Genomic DNA, 17449 nt, shown 5'->3' with positions numbered 1-17449 from the left:
AGAGAAACATACTTGCTGAGGGAGAGCATGGAGACGATAACAGGGCAACTAATGGGGGGTAAAGTTGAGTGTTTTCATTTTGGGAGTCAATCAGAAGGTACCACCACTCCTGGTCTCAATTCTGATATCGATTTACTACAAATTTATTACCATACAAACATAATGACAGACTGGAGAGACTGGAAGGCTGGGATGGCTAACCTTCTGATGCTTCATGACGACCACACTCCGCCGCAACAGTACTTGCTTCAGGTCATCAGGCGAGACACACCGGAGCCGGAGACACGACTGTGTGATGAAAGGTATGTGAGGAAAGATTCTGGGCAAGTACTGTTTAGCTCAGAACAATGGAAAAAGCAAACAGAGCAGATGCTTAAAGATATGGGAGAGATAACCAAACAAGGACCTTCGGTGAGTAATATACCCAACTGGGATATTGTAAACGCATTTCACGTTTGCCACCCTCTTCCTGAAATACAACACTGGATAGACAGATGTAGAGGTAGAGACTGGCCGCCTGCCCAAATACTTGAGGCTGCACAGGTAGCTCCGTCTTTCCTGGTACCAGCCGGTCATCCTGATAGTGATTACAACCGTGAAGAATGGCGACTGTCTCCGAACCTTATAGAACGAATGTTGATGTTTAGTTTTAGTATGACACAAATTAAATGTTATATTGTTTTAAAATTAATTAAACAATCCTTATTTAGTAAAATTGTGGGTAATTTTACTACAAGTTTTCATTGTAAAACTGTAATGTTTTACATCATAGAGAGAACACACCCTTCTCTGTGGAAGGAACATAACCTTATGTTCTTACTTTTACTATGTTTACAAGTATTAAGAAAGTGGCTGCGACTAGGAAAATTCCCTCATTATATCATAGGAGGAGTGAACTTGTTCGATGGGAAAATGTCTTTTGCGCAGCAGAGGCGCCTTTTACAGTACGTGAAAAACTTGATAAAAAACGACATGCACGATTTATTTTATATAGATATAGATAAATTAGGATATCGGTTACAAGGGTGTGGTATACGGCACATTGGAAAAGCTGGGGAAGTGGTAGGACGTATATGCAAACATAAAAGTATCAGTTTATTTCTGACGTTTGAGCGCTTGAGAATATTTCTTATTTACTTAAGAATAATAACATCTGAGAAAAAACATCCGAATACAATCTTTGAGCAAGATATAAACTGTAAATTACGCAATTGTTTTGAATATTACACGAATGCCAAATTGAAACCAGCCGCTTTAGAATTTATCAACCACCTGTTCGCATTATACAATTCAATGCAATCATCCAAATATTTGCGACAACGTAACCATGCTTTCAGCGAAATTATAAGGCGTTTCAAATATTCTTTAAAAACGGATGTAGCTTCAAGTCGCTTAAAGTTAGCGTCTGTGCTTTATTGTTTCGGGCATCTTCAAGCTGCAGTTAAAGTGTTGGATGACGTAGAGAGGAGGTATCATAGCAAGGTAAAGGCTGTGTGTGGATGCAGAGATATAAAAGGACAAAGTGATCTCCATGTTTTTGCTAACATGACATCAGATGACAATGAACGACAATTCGCATTATGTGCCAAGTTTGTTAGAGAAGAAGCGCACTGCGCTCCATACATACTGTGGTTTGAAATGAAGCGCAACATGACCGAAGAAGAAGTTTCGCAGAGAAATTTCGTTGATAAACGCTGGATTAATTACGCTGAGGTGGCTGCTCTTCCTTTCCTTCACTATCTCCAGTATCTCACGTATGGAGGACTAGGTGAACGCGACAAACAGCTACATGTGCTTGGAATTCTCGAGTCTTATGTATTAGATCAAAGAAATAAAATAAACATGTACCACATTGAGACAGCGCTAAATCTGCTTGGTCACTGCTATGAAATAGAAGGAAACTATGAAAGGGCATTACATTACTACGCGAAGTCGTTGAGTTGGTACCGTACGAACAATGCTGCTAACTGGCACGTACAGCGTGTGAATCGTCTGATAAGTACTTAAGAATTAAAATGACAACTTTTAAAAGTAAAAAATACCTTATTATAAAAGAATTTATTGAGATACACACGGTGTTGTCAGCTTATTCTCTAATTTTAGTTTTACTTTTTTAATTGTATGTGCTATAAACATCACATTTTCTAAGAACATACTAAATGCACATATAGTGTGAAATTTTAAAAACTTCCACTTATTCAGTTATAGTTGCAGTAGTATGGACAACGAGCGTTCCGTGATATTGCTATAGATACTTATAATAAAGTGTAGATTTACTTTATGTAACTAGTTTAAAAAAACCTGGACCAATAGATTATGTATTTTTATGCCAAGAAATAAATCATATCTGGGACGCCGTTCATTAGCTCAATATTTTCGGTCTTAATGAAATAATTAACTTGTCAAAAAACGATTAACATCAAACAGCAAAACAGCAAAACCTTTTTCCATTACTAATTTTAAAATATCGCATTGTTTGACGATTTTACCGTCTCGTTGTTGACCAAAACACAAATCAGATCTAAAAATAGCGATTATATACAGCTAAAGTTTATACGATCGTGTTAATTTATAATGTCGATTTAAATCTGGTAATAGGATACAAATATTCATGCGGGTGATTAAAACTGGTTTAATATGATGATTTATAACTCATTTTAAATTTGTCTCAAACCCGTCAACCGTTTCGTGTCTAAAAGCTAGCTTTCGGCATCCGAAAAAAATCGAGATTTATTTAGTTTTTTTTTTTGGTTTCGTCAAAAATCGGCAGGTCCGAAAATCATTTTATTAAAAAATACTAACCCTAATAGAATTGATAATTGTTGAAAGTGATATAGGTAGGTCTAATTAACTAAAGCCATATTAGAGTTGTACCGTGTTTAAGTCCAAACAAATAAAAACTGAAATATATATATATTATTTGAAATATATTGATTGAGCAACTTTTAAAAGGTTTTTGCATGGGTTTCAAATGGGTTTCAAATTAATGTCACCATTTATCACTGTTAATGCTAAATGTGATCCCTTTATATTTATCGATTATTCTTTAACTGAAGAACACAATTAACACTAATAAATTGTGCTTTTATGCCCCCAAGGTGGGAATATAGTGATCGCTTGTCCGTCCGTCTGTCTGTCCGTCTGTCTGTTCGTCTGTCTGTGTCTGTCCGTCACAGTTTGCGTTTAGGTTTCGAAACATGCTCATTACTTCTATGTTGCTACAAAATATTGAACATAAAAAATAACGTCCGTCATGCACATAAACACATGACGTTAATGTTCTGCGCGTGGGAGCTTTATCCCGGAAGTGCCGAAATTAAGATTAGTTTACTCATTGTGTGCTTGATTTCGACACTTTCATTAATAAAATGATGAGATAAAACATGATCGCATGTATCATATACATATGCACATTATTGAGTATTTATATAATAAACGTTATGATCAGACGGCAAAAGCAGCCATACCATAAACCCTCAAATAGTATACTCGTTTGTTATGTTGTAGTTTGTACAGAGCAAAACAAAATTAAGTTGAACAATGTAAGTTTTTATAATTTAACAAAAATCAAAATCGCAATATCTTTCTCTCAGCAACATCAACTTTCCAGTGTATGTTACTTTTTATTCAAAATTTAGAAAGCAGGTAAGAAATGTAAACACATGAGTTAGCCGTAATTCCGTAGGAGCATTAAAAACACTGCCCTGATTCTAAAACGATGCACACAGTGTTATATATTTCCCACATTACCGAATGTGACGCTTCTCAACTTACCTGTGTATTTTCACGCGGTGTAAGACGGGAAGTATTTTTCTCATGTTTTTCAAAATCGTACAAACTTCCTCTAAATATTTGCAAACAATTCCTCTATGTCGAACATGGCTCTACATCGTACATTCATTCAATATGTTTATCATGCGTTCATTTTTAGCGCAAGTATTCGCTGATTAGTTCGAGCTTTACTACTCATCCAAATGTCGAAGTCGGCGTCTGCGTTGAAGTCTGCTTAATGATCTGGGTAAGGTAAACGGGCACAATCTATGAAGTGCAATTTAGCAGAATGGTAGCTTTTTAAAACTTGGTTATTGGTAAAGGTAACCGTTCAACATCTCTATATTTTCGATTTTATCGCAATTATTCAATCGGGACTTCCTAAATGTTTTCGGGGTAATTGTGTGAAGGTCAATGCCCATAACTCTAACTTGAAATAAAAGAGAATTAAGCCCCATTTTTACTCATAATTTAGGTTAACTTCATCGTGCAAAAACATATATCTCTATCTGACATGTAGACTGATCAAGCGGTGATAGGTAATGATTTCGGGTCAGTTGGGTCAAGATCACTGTTGCTAAAAATATATCAAATTACGTACACTAACGGGTAGTTACGATGAGACATTGTTCTGAAATGTGTGTAGGTAGGTTACATGCTGATCAAGCGAGGCATTGGATTTGGTGCCAGTGGTACTAAGATGATTGTTACTAAGATACTAAGAATAGAAAACGAGTTTCCGCCCATAACCTTTAGTTTTAATGGAGTAATGTTTCTGTAATGTTGTGTATAGGTAGTTTACATTCAACCGTTTGTTATTATAGACTTTAATATTTATGTGTTTGTTAAAGTATGTGCAGTCTGACGGCATTTAGGACAAGTGAGATCAATGTCACTATTCTTATAAATAGAAAAAAATCCTCTCAATAACTTGAGTTCATATGGAAAAATTGTGTCGCATTGTTTTAGGTATTTTACATGCAGACCCGGGTCATGATTGCATTTGAGGCCAGTTGATTAAAGTTCACGGTTCAATGTTACTTAAGAAAAATAGTTTCTACTTTAGCCTGCAGGGATGTGTCGTGCTGTAATTTTCTGTGAATGTAATTTATATGCTGACCATGCTTGCAGATTTAATTAAATTGCCCAAATGAATTGGAAAAAATGAAACTCTAAATTCATGGCATGGTAACATTTCTTTTGTTTTAATGAATAAGTTTTCATTAGTTTTAATATACTATTTATCTAATAAAAACATTCAACTTTTAATATGGCTTTGTAATTATTATATTTATTCACTGACAGTAAGCGTGCAGGAAGCGGTCATTATACTAACAAAGTGACACAATAGTAGAGTGCGCTGTCTTATGGCAGCTCTTGTTTAAATGCTTATCCATCGAATTTTTAAGTAAATAAACGGGTTTATGTATATTTTATGCTTGTAAAAGCATTCGGAATAGAAAGTAGAAACTACCTGACAACGAAAAAGTAAAATTTTATGCATGGACATGTATACTTACAATGTTTCAAGGGTTTTAAGTGAATATAATTAAAAAGTTAGCATGTGTATATAATTATTGGAATTTGTAGATGAGCATTAGTTTTAAGATACACGAAGTACAAGTAACACATGTATTCAAAACGATACGATACATTCCAAACTTTTTCTTCTTAAACACATTACTTATTTTTTTAGTAATGAACTGAAATGTTTGTACTATAGTTAATATATCATGACATATGTTGATTATTGTTCCCCAAATTGGGCACACATGCAGATAAACATTAAATAACGGGGAGACAAAATAATTTTGCATAAACCTAGAAGAACACCAACTGCTTTTGGTATTCAGTCATATCAATTGCTTAACTTATAAAACATTTGGATAATATTTGCTCTGATTATATTAATATATGCTATCATATATATATCAAATATTAAACAGCATTTTCTGCAATATTTGTCAAAAAAGTTATTCAAAAGATATACTACTAAAAACATGTTCATGAAAACTCCTTTCACAAATAATCGCAGACGCATTTTGACAAATTGCCTAGTACAGTTCGCTCTGCAAAAGCAATGTACTAATTCAAAGGTAAATGCAACTCGTATCTCTATCCAGTGCACTTAATCTATGTTTATACTGGTTATTGCTGTTGTTTTTATTGTGTTATACCACTAACAATTTCATCTGCTGATATACAGTTTTTGTACTAAAATCACTTCAACACGCTTTCTAGTTTTGAATGACTGTCGATTGTTAATTTTCTTAGTTAATTTCCTCTATTTGAAATTGATTAATATGATTAAAAATGAAATAAAAAAATGTTAATTATTTAATTCAAAATGTGATTTATCAAAGTGTATCTGTGTTCATTTCATTTAATATACTCTATGTTACATAATGTTTGTTTTTTATTTGTATCAATATTGTTATTGCTATTGTTTGTTTTTTGACAATGCCAAGTTATAAATAAGATGTGTTATTATTATTATTATTATTTTATTATTATTATTATTATTATTATTATTATTATTATTATTATTATTATTATTATTATAATTATTATTATTATTATTATTATTATTGTTATTATTATTATTATTATTATTATTATTATTATTATTATTATTATTATTATTATTATTATTATTATTATTATTATTATTATTGTCATATTATTATTATTATTTTGAATAGTTATCATGTGCAAACATGGCTTGAAATAAAATTTATAGAAGTCAGCCTTGTCTGAAAACTCACCTTTTATTTTTTTATGTATTACCGCATGCACTTTTTGCCAAATATTCGCCAGTTAAGAGAATAGCATATAAGAAACACGAAATAATAGTCACACGGCATAAGTACAGTACCAACCCAAAAATACAAATAATAAAGGTTCTCAATCAATTAAGCGCATTTTAGTTTTTCAAAATAAATGGACAAAGGCAATTAACATGCCCGAACATAATTAGCGAATTATCAAATACATGTATAATCAAAGGGACACAACTGCTACAAATCCAAACACGCATGACTACTGCTTCTACTGCAGCTACTACTACTACTACAACAACTTCTACTACTGCTACTCTTGGTGGTGCTGCAACTGCTACTACACTGCTACTGCTACTATTACTACTCCTGATTAATCTACTACCAGAACTACTACTTCCACTACCACCAGTCCGACTACCACTACCACTGCTACCAGTCTAACTAACACTACCGCTACTACTTCTACGACTTCTTCTACTACTACTACTATTACTACTACTACTACAGCTACTACTAGTACTGCTACAACTACTACTACTGCTGCTACTTATGCTACTACTGCTACTGCTGCTGCTGTAGTAATATGAATGAATAATATAGTGTAAGGCGGCATTGATTTAAAAAAAACCGGTTAATCGAAGGTATGTCTACTTTTTTTCTAGTAATTTACCCTTTATCTGCTTGTTAATTATTGTCAATGTATTAACACCTAACGTAGTAATATTTTAATTAAATATTGGCAATATATTAACATCTAACGAAGTCATATTTTAATTAAATATTGTCAATATATTTACACCTAACGTAGTCATATTTTAATTAAATATTGTCAATATATTAACACCTAACGTAGTCATATTTTAATTAAATATTGTCAATATATTAACACCTCACGAAGTCATATTTTAATTAAATATTGTCAATATGAACACCTTACGTAGTCATATTTTAATTAAATATTGTCAGTATATTAACACCTAACGTAGTCATATTTTAATTATATATTGCCAATATATTAACACCTAACGTAGTCGTATTTAAATTCAATATTGTCAATATATTAACACCTAACGTAGTCATATTTAAGGGGAAACTTCATACAGCTTAGAACGATTATAAATTCGTACAAGCTAAAAAAACTGAGAAGGTACGTACGAAAACTCAAATGGTCGGCCACACAAAGCGATTCCTTAACAACAGGAAAATGATAAGCAATGAAATTCCCATTAATTCGAGCTTATATCTGCTTGTGAAGTAACAACCTCATAATCGTATAGTTGTAATGATAGGCCGACGCAAAAAGCTAAGCAGAAAAACTACCAAAAAGACGCAATTTTTAAAATATGGTAACAGGAGTATGTTAATAATACACTGGCATTGTTGTGCACCATTGTCTCTATGATGTGTCGGTACTAATAATTCAATTTTACATGGGTTTAAGACTCGCGTGATCAATTTAAATAGTGCCTAGACAGATTACACCAGAGTCATATCTCTGACTTATGCATTTTTTACGATTTTAAAATACAGCAATAGTTACTTCCAATTGTGATTTAAAAAGATCATAGCTCCAACGCACCGACAATATTGGATCCGCCCCTAGCCATTTGAAGAAAACTGGTCCGCTCTCCACCTGCCATGTTTTTAACAAACCGAACAAAGGTGGTGATGATGTTGATGTTGTTGGTGATTATGGCGTTGATTATGACGATGGTATTACTGCTGTACATGTGATGATGCAAATCAGAAAAAAGCACAACAAAAACAAATCTTCTATATTATAAGAAAAACAAAAACGCATACACTATATTTATTATTTTTTAAATAAAACCACCGATAATTATAAATTAAAATATATCTAAAAAAATAAAAGTCGAGATTTATGCGAAAAAGACGAGTAAAACATTGGCAATAATAATCAAGTTAATCAAGTAAGAAGTAAAAAAAATCAAACCAATAAGAATACAAGCAAACACATGAACATGATTGATAAAAAAATCAACAAATAATGGTCACGGATTAATACATGACAGTCGTCAGCACAAAGCTGATATTGTACAAACTCCTGTGTGTGTATGTTATTATGTAATGCCCATGAATACCTCTGAAATCTGAAATAAGACTTTAGTCCCGCGTTTCCTTTCAATTAAAATTTCTGGGCCTTATCAACACACCTTATCCGGTCAAGAAATAATGTTTTAGCTGCCGAAATGTTCATATATATCCAATATCACATTAAAACAAAACACTTAAATTTGCCAAGGTAATAGTTTTTTTTCCAAAAGGGAGGCTACCAATCCAGCTGCATATCTGCTTTACTCCAGACGTATTTGCCTCCCCTCTTGAAGAACATTTTCTCGTCGAAGCCGCTGAAATTCAGCGCATTCTCCACGCCTACGTCCAGAACAGATCTCGAGGGTTCTTTTGCACCCTTCGTGCAGTCCAAAAACCGCATCTGTGGAAAAAATCAGGGGCGCTCTGAGAAAACGATGTTTTATTTTTGAGCGTACAGTGTAATCCCATTCCGAAGTCCGCACACGCTTTAAATTGACGACACTTTCCGCTATTATGGTATATTTCATTTAAAGGAAGTATCTTTATTGCGAAAATCCAGTTTAGGCGGAAAGTGGCGTCCCCGCGGACTGCACAGGATAATCTGGAACAAAACATTACGCACATGCCTTAAGCCCATTTTTCGCAGAGCGAGGCTCATATGCATTTATGTTAGCTATCTGTAAAATACTATGAGAAAACCATATTTATATAAACTGCATTATCAGACATATTCTACATATACTACCAAATAATTGATTACTCTAGTAAAACAATGTAACAGGAGATACTGCTCAGTCGTTTGCGGAGTTTTGTCTTGTAAAGAACCAAACAACTTGAGCAACATTGTCTCTCTGCTGTGTACCAAAACATAAATTTATATGGGTCAGGTTGAATTTGATAAACTTACATATTCGTCAAGGATCAGGTACAAATTCTGCATCTGAAAAAAACCCATATAAACATGTAAGCAAAAGCCGAACAGAGTAAGAACTAATGTGAAGCTGTGACGTAAAGTAGTACAACGCTCAACGGTATAAAATATCGTGGCCATCACTGTGAATACGGGCTCTGTAAGCTCGAATCCCAGTCCGTCCACATTAATTGGCCACTCGCCTGGTGTCAATCAAACTCAGGTAATAATCAATCAGATTTCGTTTATTGCGGCCACATGGTCCGACAAACAAAGACTGTCGGAGTAATGGAATAAGCGTGTTTTAGGAAAGCACAACTTAGCGGGCGGAGCGATCGCGTATTTGGCGACTGGTCAGTTGTACGGGGATTTGTATTGAACAAATTATACAGTCTCTATCCCCCCCCCCCCCCCTATTCCACTGATTTTAGGCAGGCAGTTGTGAGAAACTGTTGTTTTTTTTGCACTGGTTAACCACTTAATCCAGGTAATGTGTTCATGAAAAGCGTGGTTCCGGTTCACAGACCGCGTTAGGGCGAATATAACAATCTAAACCAACCAAACATAACGCGCGCACCTTTTCGTTAGATTCTGGCACCAGGCATTCGACATCCTTGTGTCTTCGGAGAAATTCGTCAAACTCAGCATTGGTGATGACAAAGGATTCTGCCCGTCTTAGTGCATCCGGACCGGTGTTTTCACCGTTTATCAGGAGGCACTGAAATACCTGGGGAATACGAAAACGACATAATTAGTCTTTATTGTATCACTTGATCACATTTATTGCAAAGTTTCAGTACCAAGTAAAGTTAAGATTCAGCAACAAGTTGAGTCAATGATGACAGTTAGATAAATGTTTTTTGCTAACTACGCAGGTGTAAACAGGAAACAGTAGCATTAACAAAAATGCTAAATTATATGAATGTTTTATGCTTAGCAGAAACCGTATTCCTTATTTCAGAAACATTACGCTTGACATATGATAACAAAGAGAGGTCATGTTTAAAAATATACATGCATGACATTTCATAAAGTAAGTTTATTTTTTCTCTAACTTTTGCGTGGAAACTTGTGTTCTTTATCTATTTTAATGATGGTTACCTAGACCTTGACTCCACCGACCTTAAAATCCGAATCCCAAGCGAGGTCTTTATAAGTTATCATTAAATTACAGATTAAATTTAATGGAAATACCTAGGTATTTATCAAGTCTAATATTTAGCGGAAAACGTATGCCTATTTACAGATAGATAACCTTTATATCCATTTACATTTTATATAATCGGAAGCAATGTATTGAGATAGGTTATGTGTAAACATCATCGCAAGTTATCTCACATACGCTACGCTTCTTGGTGTACTGATATTCTGATAACAGAAACAATGGAGTGGCCTTGGACGAAGTCTTGACACATAAATAAATTTTCATAAAAATACCCCACTTCGTTATCGAGGTTTTAAGCAGAATGCCAACTTAACCCACATGTCACCCGTTGCATGCTCTGTGCAAACCTACTGTAGCGTAATGCGATGGAATTATACCGCAAACAACTCGACGCTTTCAAAGCCCAAACATTTTTCTAATCAACAAGATACATGCGAGACCAAATTGGGCCGCATGACAAAAAGACATTGCGAATTATGTATCCCCAGCAGTCTGGCGTTTACCATCTATCTTAATACAAAACGTACCTATCTAAATATACATAAAAGCACCAAACGAAAGTATGTCATAATGTCAAAAACATAGTAAAATGCGTTAATTTAACAGGAAATTTTCAGATAATTAAACATAAGGTGTAATAAGTTAATGCCACTACGTTACGCTACCTAACACCTGCACGGATTCAGGTGCATTATTTCCTCCACCATGTTCTCATCCTTGTTGTGCGTGTTCACAACTGTGTTCAGTTTGAATGCCACCTGCAAAAACATAACTTTAAACACGTCCGCAAGGACTGAAGATTATGAAACGTTTTACAACTGTTTTCAGTTTGAATGCCACCTGCAAAAACATAATTATAAAGACGTTCGCAAAGATTTGAGATTTTGAAACGTGTTCACAACTGTGTTCAGTTTAAATGCCACCTGCAAAAACATTATTATAAAGACATCCGCAAAGATTGGAGATTTTCAAACGTGTTCACAACTGTGTTCAGTTTGAATGCCACCTGCAAAAACATAGTTATAAAGACGTTCGCAAAGATTGGAGATTTTGAAACGTGTCCACAACTGTATTAAGTTTGAATGCCACCTGCAAAAAACATAATTATAAAGACGTTCGCAAAGATAGGAGATTTTGAAACGTGTTCACAACTGTGTTCAGTTTGAATGTCACCTGCAAAAACATAATTATAAAGACGTTCGCAAAGAGTGGAGATTTTAAAACGATTCCACAGCTGTGTTCAGTTTGAATGCCACCTGCAAAAACATACTTATAAAGACGTCCGCAGAGATTGGAGATTTTGAAACGTGTTTAGAACTGTGTTCAGTTTGAATGCCACCTGCACAAACATTCTAATAATGACAAACGTAAAGATTGGAGATTTTGAATGCATATTATCAAAGCATGATCTTTAAACCAGCGCATAATGTCGAAATTACTCTACGTTTTCGGACACTTTATTATTTTTTTCTTCGTGTCCGAAAATTTAGATACGAAAAATATCCAAAATTACAGGTCTCCAAAAATTGAGAGACACAAATTAAGACGGCCGAAACTTATATTGAAATAAAAGCAATAAATCAATCTACAATTATTTTATTGTGATTTATTCTTCTTTCTCTGCTCAACAAAATCAATACAACTTCACATTGTCTGAAATGATGTAGAACAAAAGGTAAGAACGTAACAGATTAAGCTTCCTTCATTGAACGGATCAGTTTGAAATGCTGTTGAATGAATCAATTGTTGCCTACCGGTAGCATGGTGTTTCACCCAATAACGCGAGTGTAATAAACCATTGACCTCAGGCACGCATCTGCCAGGTTTAATGACCTGAATCCGGTTGTAAAAAAACAAACATGATCAAAGTGTCACAAGATAAGCGAAAATAGGGCCGTAGTCTGTAGAATAGCGCTGTAAAATCTAATGTCCGAAAATTAAGAGCTATTATTTTTGGACGACACCCGTATGTCGGAAAATTGAGAGTCACGAAAAATAATTATGTTTGCTAAAAAGTGGGTGTCTGAAAATTAAGAGTGTCCGAAAAAATAGAGTAATTACCTGTAATCATGCAGATCGGAGTCTTGTCAATAGCCGAAAGGCTTATCAGCAATATATGATCGTAAAACCTGGTCACAACCATCGTACAAATTGAAGGATAATCAACATCTAGTTGCTTATCATAAATACATGACCTACAAAACATTGTTTGACCATCGTACAGAGAGAGCTTATAAATTCAGCGATTAAATTATACATTATTATCGATAAACTATTATCATTGGTGCATTACTTTATTATCGCAGTCTTTGCACAGATCAGAGCCTTATCCATAATTTATTGATTATCATCCGTGGACCTTATAATATGTGCACAGTCTCCGCATGCTAATCGATACATTATTGTTTATCATCAATGTATTACCTTATAATCAGCGCACAGTCTTCGCACGGATCGAAGGCTAATCAGATGACTTTTCTGTCCTTGCTGTCGACCGATCTTCTCATTTGTATCGGTATCAAAGCTGTCGCACGAGACAGCCAAAATGTCCAAAAACTCACCTGAAGAGATATTTTACGGGAATTTGATACGAGCCTCGCTCTAGGAAAACGGGGCTAAATGCATGTGCATAAAGTGTCGTCCCAGACTAAACTGGACTTGCGCTAAGAAGAGACTTCCTTTAAACGAAAATAGCACAAAGGCGGAAAGTTTTGTCCCTGATTAGCCTGTGTGGACTACATTCCTGATTAGCCTGTGTGGACTACATTCCTGATTAGCCTGTGTGGACTTTATTTACCCACTTTTTCATAGAGCAAGGCTCATATTACGAGTAGCTTTTAGAAGCGTTTAAACAGACTATTTCATAAAACGTTCAATCTAAAAAAGTGTCACTTTTCTGTTCCCCTCACACACTTTCTAAAGTATTATTCTTTTACCTTACTTTTACGACATATTTTTGCGAACTACACTAAGATATAGCTCACATAATGGTGACGCACTCATATTACTCTAACGGCAAATTTGTGTGTGGCAAAAAAAGAAAAAACAAGTTTCCACTAACATCGACACAATTTTGGGGTAGGTATCGGTCGGCTGAACCTGTCTTCTTCGTTTACGTTCTTAATAATTAATTCCCAGTTTAATAAAAATATGCATTGCCTTGCAGAAATCATCGTGATTTATCATTATTTTGTATTTTAATAGTCTTAAGTGAATTAGCTTCAGTTAATTTCAAGTTAATTTAGTTTATATGATCGCATGAAGCAAACATGATCGCAAAATTATAAGTAATTTACCCGGTAGGGAATTTCGCAAAAATGACCGAAGACTCAACCTGCAACACAACAGTCAAATTACGGGTCGGCGCGTGAAAAGTAGGGTCGGTTGGGTAAGCGGAAAAAAACAACTTGTTTACGCATTAAGGCTTACATTGCGATACGGCCTACTATCGGAATGGTAAGAATTACTATTGCTTGGCCTTGGTTTGTTTACAAATCCGATATGGATACTACTACATGATTAACCGTTATTGTTTACAAGTAATAAAAGCATGTCAAGACGGCGTGCTTCGAGTAACTTGAAAAAGTACGTTAAATAGGTCATTACTTTAAGTGTACACAAGTGTCCATGACCGGTAAACGATCTACCGTCAAGGCCATCGTGGTTACACATTAAACATTATAGCTCCGCTATAATGGTTGTAAGAAGCGATATTATTAAACCGCTCTTATAATAAAATTTCCAAAACTTTTTAGGATAAACCTTAATCTGTACTTTTTATCGTTCACATAGTTAAGAATATTGTGTTTGTATATGAACAATATATTTCAAGTGCAATTTTTACTGCATATTCCATGATCGCTAAATATTCCATTTTTATTTAAAAAAAACAGATTTTTTTTTATAAATAATTGATCTTGTGTGTTATGAGATGTTATGATTTCAAATGGCGTATTTTTACCGCACTTAATTGATTCATTTACGGTTAAGAGCATGAAACAATTATGTACATGAATATGGGGACGATCGCAAAGTATTAAATACTTTAGTATTTCGAACAAATACATTTTCGAACGAATATTCCTCATTTACAAAAAAATAGCTATGACATCATTTTAGAAGCATACGCGTCAACGTTACAAAATGCCCAGTATGCATTATGTTTCTCTGAAAACGACAAGAAATAAAGAAAAAATCATTTTCAGAAAATGTTTTGAACATCGTGACGAGCATTAACAATCAACCAAAATATCAAATTTACTTGTTTTCAAAAAATAATGTGAATACATATTGTTCTTGGCCGAATGATTTCTGTTGATTTTTCAAGAGACACATTAATAATCAATGCTTTTCATTATGTGAAATAAGCGAAGCTGATACGTTGACGACCTCATTGAAACAACTAAGGACGAAATCTTGAATGAAACCAAATCGTGCGAATGAAACCAAAACATGCGATTTAACTTAAATATCTAGATATATCATGATTTGCAAACTGTTATAAATTTAATATAATCGTTGAATTTGCTGCCCATGGCGATAACGTAAGTAATATTAAACATTGATAACGCTATTTTAAGACTGCTGATAAAATGTAGGTTACAGGTGGGTTAAACACACGCTATGTAGATATCATATTACTAAAAACTAAAACTGAATATAGCAACGACGCTGACATTTGACTCGTATTAGATAACACGTATATATATGACGAACTGCGAGTCACATTATCTTGACGCAATAACTAAAATTGATTTACGCAATCACATGTGCAAGTAAATATTGTGTATTGCACATCTTCGCTTCATTGTGATGATGTATTTGAAGTATAAATTCAAACGCTAAAAATATGGAAGTAGTATTGGTAGTAAGCTCCATAATCAATCAACATTGTATGCGGGGCGACCGACCAACAGAGAGATTATATGAGCCGCGTTCTGGGAAAACTGGGCTTAATGCATGTGCGTAAAGTGTCATCCTAGATTCGCATGGGCAGTCCGCACAGGCTAATCAGCTACGACAATTTCTCGCCTGTATTGTATTTATCGTGTACAATATGTCTCTTGTAAGCGAACATCCAGTTTAGGCGGAAATTGGCGTCCCTGGTTAGCCTGTGCAGACTGCACAGGCTAATCTGGGACGACACTTTACGCACATGCATGAAGTCAGGTTTTTCCTTGAACGCGGCTCATGCGGGGGTATGATAGCACTCACCGTACTGCTCAAACCAGCGCTCCGAGACGAGACTTCCGTTACTGACGATGCTGACGCTCTCGACGCCCAGCGTCTGTTTGCAGAACTTAACCAGCTCCCCGACGAACGCTCCCTTCTTCACTATGAACGGTTCGCCACCGGAAAAGTTGATTTTCTTCATGCCTTAAACGATGGAAACAAACAGGGCCTTGTTGCTTAAAACTTAAACGGATAGTGATTTTTTTTATCAAGTTATTTATGTGATTTAAAATGTTACGACTTTGGTGTATGTTTTAATTATTTGTAAGCTATAATAGTTTGATAGTAACATTGCTCTTAAAATTAATTTTGTTTGGGTCTGAGTTAAAAGACAGTTTTGATTTTTCAGCAACCGGGCCCAGAATAACCTAATTAAGAAAATGAAACGTCGTTTATATGCCTGAATACTTATATATATATGAGCCTCGCTCTACGAAAAGGGTGTTTAAAAATGCATGTGCGTAAAGTGTCGTCCCAGATTAGCCTGTTCAATCCCAAAGGCTAATCAGGGACGACACTTTATCGCCTTTATTGTAATTTTCGTTTAAAGGTCGACCCTTCCAGTTTACGCGGAAAGTGTCGTCCCTGATTAGCCTGTGCATTTCGCACTGCACAGGCTATTCTGGGGCGACACTTTACGCACATGCATTAACCCCATTTTCACAGAGCGAGGCTTATGTATTTTTTGATGATTCATAAAATCCGGTTGAATGGTGAGATGTAAACATACGAGATTTTCGAAGTTTAAATCTCAACAAACAAACACGCATCGAGGTAACGTTCAAAATAAGTTAAGCCCAGTTTTCGCAGAACGCCACTCATATCAAAGTATATTGATCAACCACTCACCCGCGTTTTTCAAGAGTTCTAGACCTCTCTTCGCATCGTCAAGCGGTTACACAAACGATGTTTTCGCAGTGTGAAAACAAAATCCGCACTTGCAGTTGCATTTCCGCGTGAAATGATAATTCACACTGACTGGGACCACTTTTTCGGCGTATTCGTCCGACGGCATGACAGTCGGCATTCTCGTCGGCAGTTTCGCCGCCGGCAGTTCGCATTTTAGCGAATTTATTTCACCGCAGCACGTGTTTTCCGTGGCACACAGATTATTATTAGGTTCTTTCAGTTTGTTATATAGCCGAAAGCGATTAATCGCAAGCAGGAACGCAAAAAGCGACGCGCAGAGTATGCAAGCGGTAGCTTCAAATAACTCCATCATGATAGTAAATGTTAAATAAATGTATATGTTACGCTAGATTATTAGGCGATTCTGAAAAGTGATATTGGGTACATTACCATTGTTAAATATATACGCCAGGCTGAAATCGTGCGCGTTTAACGTGTTTAATGTAACCTTCAGGTTTTCAGAAAACGTATCGAAATTCCCGGCGAACATTCCGGTGTATTTTCGTTTCCCTATATCGAAATATAAACGAATGGAGTTACAATCTAATCATAGCACGTGCTTTAAGCGCCTTCGATTGGCAAATGTGGCCTGTTTTTTTTATGGAAGGTAATATCCGCCAGTCCATG

At 35.2% G+C, this 17449-nt stretch overlaps 1 pseudogene; it reads right to left on the bottom strand.

Moving 5' to 3' along the window:
* LOC127854500 (radical S-adenosyl methionine domain-containing protein 2-like) overlaps positions 1-16940 on the bottom strand; it is a 58197-nt pseudogene extending 41257 nt beyond the window's left edge.
* Between the last annotated feature and the right edge of the window lie 509 nt (positions 16941-17449).

Source organism: Dreissena polymorpha, chromosome 13 (genome assembly GCF_020536995.1).
Source record: "Dreissena polymorpha isolate Duluth1 chromosome 13, UMN_Dpol_1.0, whole genome shotgun sequence".
Taxonomy (NCBI): Eukaryota; Metazoa; Mollusca; class Bivalvia; order Myida; family Dreissenidae; genus Dreissena; species Dreissena polymorpha.
Note: the sequence above shows the minus strand (reverse complement) of the source record. Positions and strands in the feature narration are given on the sequence as shown.